Below are 20,988 nucleotides of genomic sequence, written 5' to 3' on the forward strand. Positions count from 1 at the left end.
GTCTCCATCGCCGGCGGCAGCGGCGGCGGCGGCGCGGGGAGGCGGGATCAGGGAAGGGGCGGCGACCGCCCCGCGCGGCCCCGCTCCGCCCCGCCGCTGCCCCGGATGTGCGGGGGTCGCCGTGGCGGGGATGTCGCTACCSGCGGCGGGGGTCGCTGTCGCGGGCGTGACGGTGCCCGGTGCGGGCGGGAACCGACGCCCACCTCGGTGCAGCAAAGCCGGAGGGCGCCGGTGCYCTCGCTGCCCGCCAGTCCCCGGGCRAGGGCGGCTGCCGGCTTTGGCGGGTTCTAGTGCAACACGTATCGAGCCGGGGTCCCTGACTGAGGGGGCTGCGCGGCGCTCCGAGCGCGGCCCTGCGGGCTGCGGGTGGTGGCTGCCAGCCGGGTTGCGGCTCTCCGTGGTGTGCAGGGTTTGTAGCCGGTGAGCAGGTGTGGTGTTTCCCTGTGTCATCCCTGCTGCGCCGGCACCTGCTGCACCCGCGCTTACGTSTGATTTAAAAGTAGGTCTGGTCCGTGAGGACGTGCGCGAACCTCGTGGCACCGGCTTGCCCTTCCTACGCCTTGTGGTGGGGGTCAGCAGCAGCTCTCAGCTCCTCCACGGGTGGCTTTGGCACAGCTTGTGAGCTGTCAACGTGGTGCCCGATGTTGGGACGCATGGCTGAAACAAACCTTGCATTGGGTCATTAGGCTGCCACAAGCCTCTTCTTTGCAGTGGCCCCTGGGCAAGGAAGCATCAAAATGTCATACATGTGTCCTAGAACCACATTTGTGTACTAAGATTATTCAATACAACTAGAAAATGTCTTAATGCACACACATACCAAGATACAGTTTGACGCTTGAATTCTGGGAAATGTTTTATCTTCTCCCTAATCTTAAATTCAGCTTTTTAAAATTTATAGATCAAAGTTTGTATGTCCCCTTTAGAAAGTGTAACTTGCAAAGTTTCACTGAAGAAAAAGCTGGGTTTCCTTGACGAGTGAATCTCAAGTCTCTGAAATGATGTATAATTTTAAAGAGGTATTTGTTTACAGAACCCAAAAAACATGCTGTGCTCATTATAAACATTTTTTACAAATTCCTTGGCACAAACACTATATTCAAAATAGAACTTAAACAGGGAAAGGAAAAAAAAAAGTGTGCAAAGTTAGGTGAACGCTAAACATACGTCATAGTGATGCCTCACAATTTTGTGGGGAATTTTGCTGGTGCTTCCATTTATTTCTCTCTTTAAAGAWCTTTCTGTTCAGACTGACTGGTTATAGCCCTATACCCACAATATACATGAAGTTGCCCTATGGTGTTTTTATTTTGTTTAACCATAAGAATGACATTTTTATTCTTTTTGCAACATGTGCAGATGCTATTTGCTCTTGCTGCACTCTAAAGTAACTTAGGCCTTTTTAGAGGCACTTAGGTTTTCCTACCATTCATTTGGGGTGCTTTTYCTTCAGACAAAACCAGTGAGTTCAGAATCCTCATGTACCCACACAAATCTGTTGAGGTCGAGTACTTAATTTGCGAGGTAGCATACAGGACCCTGTTTCTCCATTAATTTTGTTGTATATTTTGAAGCTATTTCAGGCCCAGCCTCTTTAAGCAGGAAAGTGCAGGTAGCTGCATGGTGATTACACTTGAAATCCATCTGCCTTTTCTACCCTCACTGGGGAAGGATGGATGGRTTCCTCAGAATACATCTATCCAGGGTGATTAGACTAAAAGGGGATTTGACTAATATTGACTGGAATAGTTTGAATTAAAAAAAAAATGCCTAAAGGTGTAGTCAGATGACAGAGTAAACATTCCTGTGAAAATACCAAGGCAGCCAATGCATAAACAGTAGTACAAGGAGGCATTCTTTGCCCAGTGGAGGGCTCTCACATMTGTTCACCTTCAGTCAGCTAAATGGGATTCCTTGTGTGCTTAAACAACTTAAATGTTTGAGCTTTGCTGTATTGCTCCRCTGATACATCCACCAGAGAGTGTGTACTGTGACAGGTAACTTCCCTGTGAGAGGTAATGCACACAGGAGCTGTCGAGCTGCCTTCATTTAGCAGTTATAGGTTGGGGACAAAATATGTGTGTGTTTACATACAGGCAGATAATACAAGAAGTATCAGCCTTTACTATGCAAAAAAAAAAAAAAAGTGTGTTTTCAATGTACACTAAAAAATTTATCAAGAGTGATCTATTGTAAGCACACAAGCTTAACACTTGTTCTTTTATGATTGATGATGCCATAGGATGTATCCCAAGTCCTTCTGGTGGAATGTCTTTATTACACCTCAATTATTATTCTATTGCATTGCAGCCAAGTCCAGGGAACTCACTTAGCAAATATTATTTTTAMTTCCATGAATAGAAAAAGTCAGTGTGAGATGTCTAGGTACAATCAAAGACACTTTAAGAAGTTACATGAATTCACTAAACTCTGTAAATAAAAAGATGTAATTTTGGAGTAAGTGAACATACAAAAATGKAGTTACAATTTAAGGACTAAGTTTGTAGCATTTGTATTTAGAGAATTATACTGAGATTCAGTTTATGGATAGTGGAGCACTACTAAGTCAATTTTGTAAAATTACTATTGGAGGGATCTTTTACAACATGTAAATCTCTCAGTCATGTGAACAAATAAATACTTCTTTAAAATCTTTGTGATGGTTTGTAATTATAGCAAATGATAGCCTTTTGATTTCACAAGACTCAACTTCCTCTAACATACATACCACAGAATTGCGTGGAGGGAAACAAGAAAAAAATTCCAGTRTTTTTCTTGTTTTGGTTCCACTTTTGCCCAAGATGTGCCACTACTCTGATGTGCCCAGAACCCCACAAAATACCAGGTCTAAGGAAAACAGTAGAGGAGAAGCCCCTGTGTCATTTGTACTACACCAGGCACTAATGGGCACAGTTCACTKCATAGGTCTCCAATCTGCATCTGCAGCCCACCTACAGCTGCAGAGAGGTGAATTCACCATGACAAATGCCAAAGCKGCCAGATGAGGAACTGAAGTTCAGGTTAGCTACAAGGTGAACGAAAGCATCAGTGACCAGACCCCACAGGCAAAGTACATGTAACCATAGYTCACATCAGCAGCTGACTTAGTGTCATAAGGACAACAACCAGGACTAGCCTTGCCAAAGAATCCTCACTAAACTGGGATTAAAATGTTCCCCAACTGAAGGAGGCCACAGTATCAGAGTTTGGCAGTTTGCTGACACCYCATTTGAACTGAATGCAAACAGGCAGTACCTTAGTGGAGGTCATTTTGCATTCATTCAGTATTTAGATGGTGCTTAGAAACCTTAGAAATAAAGACTATACGTACATGCCAGATACAATCTTCTTTGTCAAAAGAAAGAAATACGTAAATACTGTCTTCACATCAAATTTTGGGAAGTGTTTGTTTCACCAGAGCTAATTACCTGAGGAAATTGGCATTTATTGTTAAGGTTGCTATAAAGGGTATCATAAACTGACTTTATTATAGCAAAAGTTGAACTGTATTTGCATTATTTCTATCATATTGTCTTTGCTTTACAAGCTGTCTGAAATAGCTGGTTTTGGAAGGTCTCCAACAAAGCATTCTCTTTGGGGCTACTAACTGCAAATAAGATTAAATTTTAATATGTCTTGTAATCAGTTTTTCTTTTAAAGAGTGCAATTTGATTTCTTATGGTCAGTTGGGATCCCACATATCCTCATCTCCTGTTTTTCAACTTGCTTCTTCCAATAACCCAAAAAGGCAATTTGCCAACAGATGTCCTTTCACCACTTTTCCTGAAATGGAGCACCATCTGAGAGGCAGTCATACACAGCTTYTACTCCAGAAACCCAGACTTCTGTCTTTTAAATGCAACCTTTTATTTATTTTATTTTTTTTTTTAATCCCTTGAGCCTGGACAAGAACAAAGTGCTTTATGTCTTCCATTTGTTCCCATGACATGCAGTGAATAAAGGCAGGTAAAGCTCCTTTGCTCAAAACCAGACAACAGGAGCAGGTAATTTCTGATATCAYTGATGTGCTCCGAAAGAACTGTGGCTGCACTGAGTGGATTTTTCTTGGTAACAAYTAAAACACCCTTTGGGGCAAAAGGCAAAAAGAAACAGAGAGCACCACAAGAACTTATCTGTCTTTTAAGAACCCAGTCTTACCTCCCAGCTGATCTGATCTCAGCTGACTTTTAAGGATGAGAGGAGGGAGCAGCTGGAATTTGTGCTGACACCCAGAGGGAGGGTAAGAACACTGTCTCACMTCCCAAGGTGAGAAACACAAAGCTCCCAGCACTCTCACTTCCCATGAATGCTCCCTGAGCCCATGAGTGYACTGCCCTTGTCTGCTTTGCTCCTTTGCTGGGAAGGACCAGAGGGAGAACAAATCTTCTTCACAGCACTCATTCCCCAATATTGGACTGGAACTAGGATGCTGTCCCGTGTCTGAGGAGAAAATTAAGGTCAGAGAAACAGTGAGACCTGCACTGTGAGACACGGGACCTGCAAAACTGGACTGTGTAAGCCTAGCCCTTAAAATGTCATGAGGGTTTGACAGGCTAATAATTTGGCATCTTGTGCAAGCTGCATAGAAGCCACACAGTGCCACTGGCATCTATGCTGCAATGTTGTACCACAGAAGGGCCAGAAGCTGCAGGGGACCATGAATCATTAAGCAAAGCTTTTGATAAAAGAGCATGCTGTTGTTGAATTTTGCAATTTTTGTTCAATAGTCCTAAAAATGTATCTTGACTGATACTATATTTTTCCTATTGGGTCTATTGGAGGAAACCTCCGGAGGATAACATCTTCAGACTGCTAGTTCCTCATTGGTGGATAGTTTCTCAAATCCCAGTCGTTAATTTATTTTTTCTTTAACCTTTCTATTGAACAGGTTGCCCAGAGAGGGTGTGGAGTCTCCCTTACTGGAGATATCAAGAACCATCTGGACACAATCCTGTGCAGCRTGYTCTGGGATGGCCCTGCTTGAGCAGGGAGGTTGGACCAGATGACACCCAGCAATCCCTTCCAACCAAACCCATTCAGTGGTGAAAACAAGCTTTCACACAACGTCAGAGCATATCAGTATATTCATCACTTTGGTTGTCAGAGGTCCAAGAGGATTTAAACCAACTTTGCCAAAGTAGAAGGTTGCTTCTAGATATAAACATTTCAAAGAATGTAAACACCAGTTTTCAAAACATTGTTAAAAGGTTTTGGCAGGTATGAAAGTGCTTCCATTTCCATCTACAYTAAACCTGGAACATGTTCATCACTCTTACACAGCCTGTTGTTATTCCRTATGTCATAATTTGTTTTGATACTTATTTCTAAGTTCTATAACATGAAAAAAAGATGAGTCCTGTGTTTCTAGGACATTTCTGTCACAGCAGTGACATGTTTCAATATATTACAAAACACTTAATCCACAGCTACAAAATGAGAATGCTCAAAAGACAAAAGAAAAATAACTGTTACATTTCAATTCAAATATACATACGACCAAAAGGACTGAAGATTTATCACAAACAGCTCCAGCCTTTACAAAGTGGTCCCATTCTGGAAGAAATATGAATGCCCTTTCTCCCAAGAAAAATAGAGGCAGCCTGAGGGTAACATAAAGGTATAGTAAACTTCTAAGAGATGAAGCCTCTATTTTATTTTTTGCCACAATAACTTTATGTTATGGATAAACAAAGACAAGATACAATTTTATGCAGCCATTTGAAAGTTCATAAGTCTGGCTAAAGCAACTTTTCATGAGCAGCCTTAAAAAACAACAGTAAAACTAGCAACTAATATGTTTCCTGATACGCTGTCGCGTCCACAGGATAGTAAGGTCTGTCTAACACCACCCGCTCTCCCTGCAGATGGGATCCCAGTGTTCCCATTTCAGCAGGATGTTTTTGTCACCGACTTAAAAATAATAAGCGATTAAAGCRAGAGCAGATAGTAAATGTTTTCACATAAAAGCTTGTCACAGATTTCTCATCCAAATGCTTCCATCTATCCTTCACTATTTACCATCACTGTTCACACAGTGGGTCAGCAGTATATTTTTTTGCCAAAAGTGAAACAAGGCAATTTTGTAGGGGATGCTGGAGGCCACTTGGAAAACAATTGCTTGAAGGAGGAGGTACTTCTAAAAAGGGACTGTAAAAGCAGCACCCGAGGCTTCAACTTTGTACCTCAATGAGCTCTTTAATAAATAGGYTCTGTTTATCACATACAGAAGAGCAAAGGAGAGGAAATGGGCTTCCCACAGACAGGTCTGCAAAGTGAAGTTACCATCTGCTTCACACATCAYAGATTAAGCAGAATAAAAAGGCTGAATTCATCAGTGTAGAGATACACTGCATCATTAAATTATGCCTTCAGTGACAACTGAATAGTCCATTTGCCTTCAGCAGGTTTCTGGTGGASGCAATGATTGGAACTTAATAAACAGTTGTGTTAGAAAAATGCTATTTGTTATATATATGGCTTGTTAAACACAAGCAGCAGAAGAAAGCAAGAACATTTCTTTTTTTTGTTACAAGCATCAGAAGAAATTACTGGCAGACAAAGGAACTGGACTCATATGATAAAAATACATTACTTAACACTCATTTTTCACGTAGAATATGCCTRTAAGATGTATTTGGTAAGTTTTCCATTAGTCTGGTATTTCTAAAGTGTACATTGAGTAGCATTCCAAGATGTTATTTYCAAAGTACTCCACCCCTAATCTAGATTCCAGTTTGATTTCTCAGTTGARTTTTAAAAATTATTAATACCCACAKCAATTTAATTACTTAATTATATTTATCATTTAACTAAATGACATTGCAAGTGAGCTACAGCTGTACCAATGGATTGTCTGGGACAGACCAAAGGTGTGTCTACATTCCTATCCTCTCTCTGACATCTCTCAAATGAGTACCCAGAAAAATATTACAAGGGCCACTACAACCACGTGGTGACACCTCCCAGGTTCTAGCTGAACTTGGGTCTCTTTTCTGTCTCTAATACAAAGGTGATTTGCAGTTCACCTGTTTTCTACAACCTGTAGGAGTCTGAAGAGGCAATAACCCTGAAGATGACCCTTAGCTAGGTCTCTCCTGAAGTACATGCCTAATTGAAATGTACTGACAACATGCAATTGCTGCAGGTGAGTTTTGTAGACAAGCAAGCTGCTGGCAAAAGCAAAATGTGAATATCACCTCTATGTCTTAATTCAGCTTCTCCATTATGATCATTCCTCGATCATGGGAATCCACACTGGGGGTTTGATTTCTGGAAACAGTGGAATATGTGTATGTGGGTCCAAAAATTTATCCAAAGTATAAAGATGCTTTTCYGTAAAACCAAGGAATAACCCATCACTCAGATTCCTTTGTTAACAATTTTCAGTAATTAGATGTCTAAATTTTTACAGCTCTGTTTCTATTACTAAATCATTCTACCCCACAATATCAAAGTATATACAAGTATGAAGTATTTCACTCTGGATATGTTTAAGTAATAAGGGCATTCTAACAAGTTTCCTCTGTCTTGCTATGTAGCACTGATCTTTGATCTTACTACATTCACTGCTTTCCTTCCAGGCTTGCACTGATTTTAGACAAGGTRGATGAAAATCCCTCTACCTGGAGCTATTTTAATGCTTATTGCCCAATTCCTAAATCCTGTACAGGAACAGAGTGCACTATGGCTGAGCACAAACCCAGGATGGAGGGATTAGAGAAAAAAAAAAACAAAAAAACCAGCACCTCAAGGCAGTACTTGGCAGCTGCTGTTTCAGCCCTAGAGCTACAGCAGCTGCCACAGCCAAAGCAGCACTGCTTGGCACAGACAAAATAAGCAAGGTTTGCCTGATGTGCTTCTTCCCACCTTGYGGTTTGCCTGCATTTTTTAACTCTTCCTTTATGTGATGCAAATAGTTCTACCTGGAGAGTAATCTTGTGGATACAAGAGAAAGACTATGTKTTCATCCCTGTTACACAATACAGCCACAGAAACCTCCCCTATATTTCCCTYAGACAAATATTATGCTAAATTAAAAAGAAACCACATTGTTTTCATAATTATATATTAAATAATTATTCTTATACATTACAATTATATATCAGAAATCCTAGCACAGGTGGACAGTAAAAAAGATCCTTTCCTCAAATGTAACAAACATGGAGACTGTGAAAGCAATGAGCTATACTTTTAGAAAAAGATGAGAAAAAGATGGAGAATATAGTCTAGAACTAACAGAGCAGCATTAATGTATTTGATACTAAACRAATATATTTTCATACCTTTATTTTCCTCCAGTCTTTTCCAGAAAAAGGTTTAACTCTCCAGAGTGCCATTTCTGAGATGGCCATAATGCAAAAGGGAAAAGTCTATGAGCTTTCCAGCATAATAAGTGAGCAGCAGATGTGTGTGAGTAGAGTTCAGTAAGTAGGTATTTCCAGAGAACTTAGATAAAGTGCTTAATACACTGCCCAAATACCACAAGTCCCAGTGGGATTTTGAAGCTTGCAATGGAAAAGAGACAATGGAAGAAAGTCAAAGACAGTGCAGGAATATGATCTTTTGGTTTTGAACCATTTTGAACTCCAACAGCCTTTGTGTGAACTCGTCAGTCTGATTTAATCAACAGAAGGATGCAGCATGGGCTGTGGCCACAAAAGGTAAAATAGTACCTGCTTAGGGTTATTAACTGCTTCCAGTTGTCCTGTGCTAATTCTGGAGCCAATCATCAGAGTCAGGAGTAAGCACAACATCATAATTTCTAAGATACTGTTTTGAATTTGCACCTTTGCATCTAAACAAAGTCTAGTTTTTTGCTACTCATCTGAACACACACAAGATCTGAGTTTTATTAAATATTGGGAGCATTGGCATTGGTTAGTGCAAGTGTTAGGTAAGTAAAGATGTACATCCCTCTCTTTTATAACCTGAGGTTATCACAGCTTTTGCAGATGCAACTGCCTCAGTCCCATTTCTCTTAGACAGCTATACTTGTGTCAAGGCCAGGAGACAYCACACTGAATCCTAGCCACACTACATGTGACCCTGTAATGCAGGGTGTAACCTTGTGACCTCCCATCCTGCTTCTCAGGAGGCAAACTGGGGCCTTGCCTTAGGCTGCAAAGCAAGTCGATGACATAGTGCCAAAAGGATTCAAGGTCTCACCCCTCACTCCCATTTCTGGACTACATTATTAAGTAATGCTTCTATTTTGTTACATGCATCTCACTTTTCATTACAATGTATAACATGTAGCAGAGTTTTAACAATAAAACTTACTTTATGATTTCAAGTATCCTTCTCCAGACAAAGAGAAAAGCATCTTTTTTTTGAAAATATACTCCCATCTTGCAACCTAAGTGTTAAATCTCTAGCTGAAAGACTATGGTCTGCATAAATATTCTTTCAGGGTATGACATCATGCTCAGCACATGCATAGCCCAGAATACAGTAAATTATTCTTCCTGAAAATTCCTTTCATTACTCTCACATTGTTAAACATCATCCAGTGGCAAATTAGTAACTGATGTCTCTTGTCTGAAATTGATTTGCATGCTTATTTCTTTTGTTAACTCACTGGGGTCTCTTACCTTTTGTGTCTACAATAGAACTAAGGATGTAAATATTTTAAGATTGAGAGAATAAATTATTCTAGCCTATTTGCTGTTTTCTAGCCCTGTACTTATTCACTTCTTTAAAAAATTACCTTTTTTATTACAAACAATGCTCTTTCACAGAGTTACATATCGTCGGGCATTACCTCAGATGGAAAATACAATTTTCTACCAAACCTTTGATGTAGGACCAACTTCTGCCCATGGCCACTGTCCCTGACTTTGCAAAGGAGTGACCTTTAGAAGTTAAGACTTTTGTTTGTTCAATATCACTACTCCAACTAGCTGAACATTATCAGGATGATCTGAGGCCTCTGAAAGCAAAAGGTCTAATCAGAGCCCCTCATTCAGTCTTTGGAAGTATTCTTCAGAAAGACAATACAGCCTYAAAATTGATTTCTTGCAGGACCTGTGAGAGGCTGCTGTAGAGAATAAGGAGATGGCACAGATAGGAGTCCCAAGAGGAAAATCATTCTAACCTGAAGAACACTGGAATTCCCAATAGCTGAACAGTGATGAATGCAATTACCTGAAAACATAGGCAGTGTTTTCATGTTTTTGTTATTGCCTTTTCTTCTTGGCTTTTGGAATTGTTTTTGTCTTAGTTCCACTAGTAAACCCAGYACCTGCAGTGCAAGCTGCCAGTATTACCCTTTTGTTACAGTGAATCGGGCTCTTAACTGAACAGTACTGTTGGTAATGAATCAAACAACCTTCAGGGCAGTTCTCCTGTATATGGCACAGTTGTTTACTTCCATGTAAAACACGTTTTTTAGGCACAAGCTGTGCTGCTTCTAACAACCAAACAGTGATGAACTCCCGGTCACATACTCAAACAGAGCAGGTAATACCTCCCTTTCTAAATTTCTTTCAGCTATGCTGTCAGTCAACCAGAGTTTCTATTAAATAGGCAGATTTGCCTTCCCTCATGTGCCCAGTAAAAGCAACCTGTTCTAGTGGAGGTGTCTCTGCCCAAGGCATGGGGATTGAAATTCGCTGATCTTTAAGGTCCCTTCCAACCCAAACCAGTTTGTGACTGTATATTTTTTTGTTTGGGCTCTCACAGTTGATCTTTATTAGGATTGTTGTTCTAGAGGCACTTCCCTATTCAAATTTGAATGAATTTTTTGGACATACACAGATGCAGAGGCAAAGAAAGGAAATGGACAAAACTGATTATTTTTCTATTTGAAAACAAGTTTTCCTGCTGTTCCAGACAGATGGAGAGGAAAAAATACAGTACTTAATGAGGTGGGACATATTGTACTCCTTGACAGCACTGCTGAGCTAGAATACCATTTTTTAACATGAAAACCAATGCAGTAGATAATGTGCTTTTCAAATACAGATTTAAAGTAAAAACCAATACACAAATCAACTCATCTCACCTAATTTTCCCATAACATCAGGGTTTTGTTGCCTACATTTGTATTTACTACTGCTCCTTCTTCCTCCCCTTTCCTACCCCATCTTTTTTCTCAAAAGAGAAGATAACAGATGCTAGCAGAGTAACCCTGAACATAAAAATACCTAAGAAACCATGCACAATTTCCCATGAATTCTTTCAAAGCAGGCTCCTAAAGGAATATGGTCATGCACTGTAACTTCATAACTGAGCTCTGGTCAGTGTGGGACATTGTTTTTACACTGCTAGAATAGAAATTCTGCTCTAAATGTACCAAAGAGCTTACAAAGTTTATAAACTTGCGAAGTTTAGAAATTCTCTGCTGGCAAGGTTAAATTACTCCCTGCTCTGAAAGCAAAGATTGAAACCATCTGGGAAGAAAAAAAAATGAGGTGCCAATTATCTAGAATGAGCYTGTGCTTTACATACAGCTTACTAATAAATATACAGTCAGACCACCGCAATTCTACTGAGCCAACATAGCCCACAGAAAATGTATTTTATGCAAGTGATTTGGGAAGCATGAAGAAAAGAAGGCTCATCCAGGGCCRGTGCAGTCACTTGGAAGAATGTTGTTAACTTGAATGGAGTTCAAAGGACTCTGATGGGTAAAAGCAGATACCTTTGGCTGCCAGCATCAGACTTAACAAAAGCTGTGATCCTCTACACTTAATCCCAGCTGCATGGAAGCCAAAGTTACCTTGACTATCAATGTTCATCAGCAGGTTGGAATCTTACTGTCCAAGGTCTACAGTCTCAAAAACCTCAAAGAAGACAACATGAGACGACCCCTAGAGCGGCATTCAAAAATGTAGCTTTTGAAATTTCAAAAAGCCAAMTCAGATTCTTTAAATGTAATTTTGAAATAATTCTAATTTAATTATTGTTTTGCCTCAGAGTTTTTGTGCCTATGTGTCTCAATTAACATTTTCAAGCCAAAACCTAAAAGCATTTTGCTGTAAGTAACAGTAGAAGCTAATGTAAAAGTTAATGGAGATTGTTCTTACCATTGAATAAAGCACAAAAGAAAAWAAGAGCCCCAAAGAATTTACCATCCAAGGGCTCATTAAATTCAGTGGGACTTCTTCCAAGATTAAATGAACACTTCTGGGCTGAGTATTTGTGAGATCAGTTTCATATTGCAGACGTAAGATACAAAACTTCCCCTTGAGACTGGGAAAACAATTATGCATAACAGGAGGCATGTACTCACTTACTGTACTCTACAGCAAAGCTTTAATGATAATAAGAAAGCCCTCTGAAGTCTTYTTACACACACTYACACCTCTATATAYAAATATATATATATGYTTAATCTTTTTTTATATATGTATATATTTGTGTCTGASTATTCCAGTCAAATAATATTGAACTTTCTATATATTCATATATACACATTTCTTTATTCAATTCCAATCCATCACTGCTGTATGGCATATAGCATAAAAAAATTTCATAAGCTAACAAACCACGGGGGCAGTTAGATACAAAGTCTTTCCCACAGGCTGCAACTTCATTCTCATAAGACATCAGAACTTCCACTTCCAGTTTYAGAGAAATATAATCTCCTTAAATACATGAAGTAATTCCTCTTTCTGCAGGAACTCTAGCTCCTGCTATGRTCAGTGGAGAGTTTTCCTCTGTTTTCGAGGGGAATCAGCTCAGGCCTTGCTCCATCCAAACAGAAATCATTCAGACAAGACTATGGTGTCCCTGCTGATGCAGGAGTTACATATTTTAAAGCAGTAGATAATTCATGATCGCCAATAAAGGAAAAAAAAAACCAACCCTCAACACAAAACCCAAACTACACTCAACCAAGCTTATTTCTTCAATGAATTGTTTCAGATGTAGCAAAATTCCCTCTCTGCAACCTCTTGTACAATTTCAAACAATCAGTTAAACAGTTATGAAAGAGGGAAAGTGGATATTGGCCACTGCTTTGGGATTAGGCAGGTTAAGATTCTGGCAAAATATAAGGATTTAAACCTTAAAATTACCAGGGATTATGATCTGCAGGACACCCCTTACATCTTGCCATGCTGTTCAACCTAGTTTCTGGTATTCATACTGACATGCTGTTCAACCTAGTTTCTGGTATTCATACTGAGCTCCTACCAGGTGGGGTATTTTCTTTGTTGAACAAAAATTTGGGATTTATGCAAACATTCCTGAAGTACAGTGAACTTACAACTTTTGAAACAGGAGACTGAAAACTGCCTACCTGCCTACAAAATCATCATTGCTTCATTAGTTAAGAGCACAATCCCTACTGCTCTCATTGAATCAAAAGCCAGTCTTTTTAAGTTAGTAAAAGTAAGTGGCTTACTGGTATTAGCTAATACCAAAAATTTTAAACAAATACAAATAAATTAATAGTTCGTTCAAAAATAAGGCAAGTGTGAAAAGGAAAAAAAAAATATAACAGGAGTAGACTCTTTTCTCTTGACTCCCTTTTCTCCAAGAAACATAAAGAAAATACCATCAATGTTCAACAACCATTGGCAGAGCACACATTTAGAAAATCACTTAGGTTTTCATCATGGCAAAAGCAAGATAGCATCAATATTTTAGGTTCTGTAACATCTGTTTACAGTCAAGAATTTTTTCTGGAGTACTATAAATTGGCAATTGGTTATCTACAGTAATGGACTCAATTACTCCTACCCCAGATTATGCAATAAGCATATTCAGTAACTGAGATAATTAAGCAACACACATATAGTTCAAGCTACAGCAAAGCCTTGCCAGCATTAATTCTGCCAAATCAGAAGACATGCACACATTGCAATGTCATTTATTCACACTTCATTTTTCAGTACTTTGTCCTTCACTCTTCATTTCTGTAATGCTAATGTATTATTGCTTTGCAAAGAATTAAAATTATGGTCTGACCACATGCAGTTTGAAGAAATGAATGCATGACCTTCAACACTACACAGAAACACATACACTCTAGAAAACAAGGTTATTTAGATTAATGGAACAACTATGCAAACTAATGTACATTATAAAAGTCAATACTCTAACCAAAATTCTAAAAAATACCTTTCGATTACATAAGGTGTAATCTGTGTGTGTTACAGCCTTGCATTACAGAAATGTTTGGGTTTTGTTTTTTAAACTCTCCCTCAAAGTCTCAGTTTGACCACCATAATTTGTCTCCAAGCTTTAAATCTGTCAGAAATAGTATCTTTTMCCATTAATTTTTCATTCTATTTCTTTTTGTAGGCCCAACACTGAAGTTGCTGATAGTTGCCTTTGAAGGCCTAAACCTCCTTAAATTTACTAAATCCATGGCAGAACAAAAATGCTTCACATCACCAAACTTGCATTATCTAACATCTCTTAGAACTTACTAATTAGGAGAGACTGAATGTCACTGCAGATTAACGCAGCGCCTTTCAGTTTGAGCACCTGAGTTGAATCTAATCTGCACAAAAGTGACTAAAAATCAATCTAATCTGACAGTGGTGAAATTATTAGGTATAATTATATGCATTCTCAGATCCTTAGCTGGAGAAGACAAATTCCTTGAAACACTTCAAGAGAGGAATTTAAATATTTGTAGGTTTGTTRGGGTTTCTTTTTAAATAAAAAACAAGCAGATAATGTTTTCAGTCATAAAAGATGAAAGGTGATCAAGACAGTATCTTCTGTTCATATCCGCCCTCAATATTTGCTACAGGAAGCAACACATTCCTGTACCAGAAGCATGTTGGAGGAAGGAAGGAATTGGGGGRAGGGAAAAACCTTGAAAAGTACTCAGATGCATCATTTTTAATTACCTAAAAATGTGCATTACATTTTTAATGATGGGCTCTTTTCCATTACAGAGATCTTAGCTTGCTCAYATAATAACACAATCAGCACCATTTCTTGTTTGCAAAGGGCTRTATTTATCCATATAATACAGGCAAGCAAACTCAGCTTTTTTACCAAATTCAGAGTAATAAACATGACCTGGTGAGGATAACCATGACTTGAGGCTACTTTTTCTTCTTCTCCACTGAGTTTCATGAGCAACATTCAACTACAAATTAGAAAATATAAAACACAATACTGATTTTTGTCAATAATCTCAGCAATAACACAACACTAAACACAAATGAGAAAAAAAATGGTTTGTTTCAATAGGCATGATTAGTATTGAAAAGATTTGAATTGTTTTGCAAATTTTTTATTGTACAAAATGACATACTCAACAGCATACAGTTAACAATGCTCATCAAAATGTTTCTTCAAGCAGTAAAATCCTTTTATAATGCCAATATTATAAAAATTAAGACAGAAATTATGAAATAATTGTATTCTGAGCATTAAAAAGCACAGCAAGGCCATGTGTCAGAACTTGGAATGTGACAGTTTGATTAAACCAACAAATTTGTATTTGGTAGAATACAAGAAGAAAGTAGTTTCTCATAGAASAAAATAGTTTCTCATATCAAAGATAACCACATTGTTTGTTACTACTGTCTTATTTTGATTCCCAGATACACATGGTCAGTGGAAGTACAGATGATACAATCTACCAGGATTTCCAGAAGGCTTAAGGAAGCTAAGGACCCATTAAAAAACAATGAAGGCTCTTGCACAGCTGGACAATTTTTCAAAACCAGAATAAAATCACCTACAAGATTTAGGGAAGTAAACAGTCCTCACAGAAATCTATCCTGGGACTCGCACTGCTCACTGTATTTATAAGAAAGCCAGAAAAGGAGATGTAGCAAGGTGGCAAAAGTTGCTGATGTCACTTCATTATTTAGGGTGGTGAAGGTGAGGGCTYATAATGAAGAGCCACATACAGACCTTATGTGACTTAGAATTTCAGCAATAATCCAGCACAGGAAATTAGCTATGGACAAACATTGAAAGATACACAGGAGAATAAAGCTGTCCAAATTTCAAATATACAATAAGTTAACCAGCAAAACTCAGGAAGAAGGGCCTTGAGGTTAAGACAGCAGATTACGGAAACATRAGCTCAGTGTTCAATAACATGACAGAAGAAAGAAAATCACTTATTTGGAAAGGAATTGAGAACAAAGCAGAGGAATGTCTCTTTGCTATCTATAGCGTGCCTGCATCTTAACTTCTGYAGGTATTTGGTTCCCTCCATCTGAAAGGATGTAGAGTTCAAAATATTCCAAACAGGGTAACATGGAGAACCCAAGCATCATCTACCATATAATAAATAGCTAAGTAATCTAGAACTTTTGAGTCTGGAAACAAAAATTTTAAAGAATAAAGTAAATATTTATAGTCTTTAGCTGCAATGGAGAGGGTGGATCTGTAAAGTCTGTCTAAAAGAATAGGAGCCAAGAAGCACCAAATGAAGCTAAAAGGGGGTCAGGCTCAAAACCAAGAGAAAGGTTTTCACCCAGGTGATTGAGCTGAAAGAGCTTAGAGTTGGGGAATACCATGAAAACCAACAACTCAGACTTTTTCAAGGGGCATCAGATRAATTAGTGGAACTGGAATCTAACAAAAGCTACTAAATACACAGAAACCATCTACAGAAAAAGTACCATCCTGTGGTAGTCACGCCGTTTGTACAGTATTCCCTGCACATCTGCTTTCAGCTCCCACTGGGATGGTGCACTGGGTTAAACAGTCTGACCCTGTCCAGCCAGCCTCACATTCTCACTGCTCTGTGTGAAAGCACATGCCTTTAACGAATAACCACGGAGTTGACAAAATCACTGAAAACAGAACTGCAAAAATTCTTGAGAGGTCATCTAATCTACTCTCCTGTCTCTGGGTAGAATCAGTTGTGCATGATCTTTTGTGGCAGATGTCTAACCTGTTTTTCAAAACCTTCAAAAGCAAGYTATTCTAGTGTGAAGCAGGCCTTCTCTGAAAAAAAGCTCTTTGTAATACAACCTGAATCTTCCTTGCTGCAAAGTTAATCCCTTTATTTCTTCATTGTTACAGATACAYAGAGAGATGGTCCCTCCCCTTTTGCAGTGGCCTTTCATATCCTTGGACTTATCTACCAAAACCYAGAAAGAAAATCTTAAGCCCTCTCAAACTGTAGCCACCTAATCACTGAAAAAAAAACCCCATGAATTATTCCTTGCAAATACCAAAATTCCTCTCCTTCTTCCCACGTGAGTGCATCATAGAAAGTAACAAAACCGATCATTTTAGAAGGGACGTTATTAGTAAAAAAAAAAAACCAACCCAAATAAAAGCCACCAACACACAAACCCAAAAATGGGTGAAGTCTGCTTAGTATATAAAGAATTGCCTATAGCACATAACACACTGAGTCCATATACAACAGGCATAGAGAACAGGTCTTCCTTTCCTGCAGAAATCTCTCCCAGTCCCCTTCTCCTCCTTATCCTTAATGCCACACAGGTAACCCAAATTCTCAATCACTCTTCACAGACTACAGTCCCAAGACCTCAGAGCATCCTCYTCTTCTCTTGAAGAAAAGCAGGAAAGATTTAAAGAGAGTCCAGAGGTGCAATGCCCAAATCTAGTCACAGCATTCAAATAGAGCCTAACCAAAGCTTTGACAAGTGAAGGGAATACAGCACGTGCCTTGCAGGCTTTCTGCTTGTGTGAYRTGTGTTTCAGGGCACTGCAATCCCRCTGATTCATAGCCAGCTCATAAATCACCCAGGCTCTGCAATGCCTTCTACTGCAACTCTTATCCACCCATTTTTACCCCAGTCCATGATTTATGTAGTTCCAATCATTTTCATTTTTTTTTTCTTTCACACAAAACAGTGTGTTTTTTTTTCTACTAAAGAGGRAATTACCTTTTTAGGAATTTTAGCTTTGCTCTGATACTAAGCAGTATCAATTTCCTTCTCTTGGTCACTTCATATGAACTGTAAGGATTTCCCAGGATCAACAGGTGAGACTTTTAAAAATCATTGGCTGTAGAAATTAAGTGTGAACTTGTGCTTGTCTGTGCTGATATATTTACATATACATATATTTAAAAAAAAAAAAAAAAAAAAGATTAAAAAAAAGGTCCAGAAACATTTTCTCTAAGTTTTAGTATTATGTTACAACTGCATTCCTCTTGAATACCTGCACATCTAGTTAGGGCTTTTTTGTCTATCCAATCACCCCATTTGCACAGTAGCAATTCAGAGCAGACACCTTGGCTAAGACACTGGATGCAGCCTGACTAGTTCAGCACACACCRAAGTGGTTTACCTACCACTTGAAGTCCTAGTTAGCATTTATGACAAAAACAAGTCAAACTGACAACCAACAATCAAAGYCAGGACAAAGCAGATGTCATACCTTGGTTGAATTCTACATTTTCACCTTTTGAGGTTTTTCTTGCATTGAGAAGTAATAGTGAGCAAAGCAAATAACATCCACAAATTGCCTGCTGACAGAGACACCGTTGACATTATTGGCTTACTCAAATTTGTATCCCAGTTGCAATAAAAATACCACAGGCTTAATGTACAGGCAAATGCAAAACTAGTACAGAATTAGGAGTGCTATAGCACCAGAAGTCTTGCTCTAACAACCAGAGATGCATGGGCTAATCCCTCTGACCAATTTTTTCAGTCACTTCAATCTCTGTTCTGTTAATGAATTCAATGGGACATTTTCATTTTTGTGAATTTATTCCTCAGAATTATTAATAAATTAATTATATAACCATGCTCAGTCTCCAAATTGCTTGCAAACTAATAGCCATCCTACCAAGATTTTGTGTTCRTAAATCAGATTACTTATTCAGTTAATCCACATATTTTCAGTCTATAACCCCACCGCATTTTCAAGGTGGTTACTACACTAAAGATTATGCAAATGAGTATCATGACATTTTTATCTTTCTCAGCTGAGCATTTCAGAAATCAAGAACTTGTTCACATGAATAACTGCAGAAAACATTCATCAGACTCTGAATGCAAACTAAATAGGGAAATTCTTAACCCATTTTCACATTCAAAAAGATAAGATTAAATTTAATATGATAAACTAATTCATAAATCCTTTGAGACAGTACCTAAATATGCTAAATACTGCATAATAATTAATTATCTGGGATATACAGAACACAGGATTCCATTAACTTGCACAATGGCCAGTTTCTTCCTTTCATACTGTATGCAAACAGAATAATGTTTAAAGTCAAAGTCAAATACTACACATAATTTTTTTTTTCCAGCACAAAACTGTATTTTACCATAGTGAAATCTMTATTAAACAAAACCTTTTGGGCTGGATTCGCCCACACAGTATTTTGGTAAAACCTGTCAAGCACAGCATGAATACAGTGTTTGGTCAGTAGTCCATACTTCAAGTGTCAACAATACTGATAAGTAGCAAATATGCTACCAACATAACAGCATAAATGCAAGTAAAGTACAACTAAACTGCAAAGAGAACTGCACTGTGACTCTTATTGCTGATTTCTGATGGGTCAAATTTGTCACATTTTAAAATAAACTTTGACAAGGAGAGGCTACTAGGAAAATGACAAAAGGCATTTCTAAAGACCCTGATTCTCTTTTTTTGTTACTAAGAATATAGAAACTGCTTCARGAAGATTGCATTGAATGTTCGATATTTGGTGTGTGCAGTAAAAAGGCCTTTAATATTACCAAAGTAGTCTCCTTAATCCACAATTCAAATACCTATTTTAAAGGCATTTGGCATTATATTTAAACAAAGCTAGTGCAGTGCCTGCAGCTGCAAATTGCAGGGAACAAATGCAAATCACAAGAGTTCACGCTGCAGGCTCTGAAAAGTCATCAAAGCCTCCAAGTACTTTAAAAGAATAAGGTACAAAACACCACCAAGGCCCCACAAGCTACCCTGCAGGAATCCATTGCTTTTTAACCTGACAGAACAGTGAGAATAAGAACTTCAGTCCTTCCTTTTTCCAGAGGCTCTACAAAAATTCAAATTACACCCCGTAGACACATACACAAACAAAAGAAAAAAAATAGTTGTTTTTGTTTTCAATACAACTTGAGTCTTTTTTAAGAGTTAAAACCTTACAAATTATAGCACAAATTGAACCTGTGCAACGCTGCTAAAAATGGCTAAATGAACAGAAAACTTGTCTGATCGTGTTGGATACTGTTGCCAAGAAATTGTAATAGTACAAATCACTATGTAATCATCACTAGGAGMTATTTCTTAACTGCCACAACTTCCTATGTTCATTTCAAGCTACCATCAAGTAAAAAGTTACCGCTACTTTGTAGATACCGAAAAACAAAAACCAACCCAAAAGCCCAGTAAGAGATTAAGCAAGAATTCTAACCCCTTCATTTTAATTCAGTGATATATTGAGGGATTATACATATTCTCTTGAACCATTTTAGTTACCTGATAACCTTACAAACTGCAATACAGCCAATGAGCAAATCAACAGAAAATTTCATTTTTAATCCACCCGTTTTTCTGTGGTACAGAAGTAAGTATAGTAGGAATATTGAAAGCTAAACAGCCAGGCAGAATGAATGTAAATTGGGTACTGAGAGATTTAAGTTCAAAGCTTGAAATAGAATAAATACACAGTTGCACATACTGGCCTTTTCCTTTTGATGGAGCAGAAGAATACCCACGCATTTGGTCTGAAAGCATCCAACATTTGCTCCCAGGCAGCCTGAATGTGTCAGTCAGAAGGCCTMCCACTGCAAACAGACACTCCACTGGGCCAGCTCACCGGCAGGAAGAGAGCTGGCACAGCTCTCCATTTGCTGGGAAGCTGCACTTGGGGCTAGGGCAGGGAGCAGCTCTGACTCACACGGCTCCTGGGGACCTTGCTCTCTCCACTCTGCTTATCCTAACTCATGCTAGAGACACTTCTGCTGGCTTTCCAAACATTTTTTTCCTCCCAGCACTTTCTTCCTCCATTAAAAAAAAGTTAAATCGTGAGGCACCCACCATCCTTCATAYGCCTCAAAATCCTTCATGCTGTAGTAATGCCCTCTGCATTATAAGAAGACTAACATGGTCAATTTTCATCCAGACAAG

At 38.7% G+C, this 20,988-nt stretch overlaps 1 protein-coding gene across 1 annotated transcript in view; it reads right to left on the bottom strand.

Moving 5' to 3' along the window:
* The window catches only part of GALNT1 (polypeptide N-acetylgalactosaminyltransferase 1), a 105,949-nt gene extending 85,263 nt beyond the window's left edge, over nucleotides 1-20,686 (bottom strand). Inside the window, exon 1 of the mRNA XM_057371031.1 lies at nucleotides 20,540-20,686. The gene's annotated coding sequence lies outside the window, so the exon portion shown is untranslated. The remainder of the gene's footprint in view (nucleotides 1-20,539) is intronic.
* Nucleotides 20,687-20,988: the final 302 nt, after the last annotated feature.

This window comes from Malurus melanocephalus, unplaced genomic scaffold, assembly GCF_030028575.1.
Source record: "Malurus melanocephalus ecotype Western Australia unplaced genomic scaffold, MMel_1.1 scaffold_138, whole genome shotgun sequence".
Lineage (NCBI taxonomy): Eukaryota > Metazoa > Chordata > Aves > Passeriformes > Maluridae > Malurus > Malurus melanocephalus.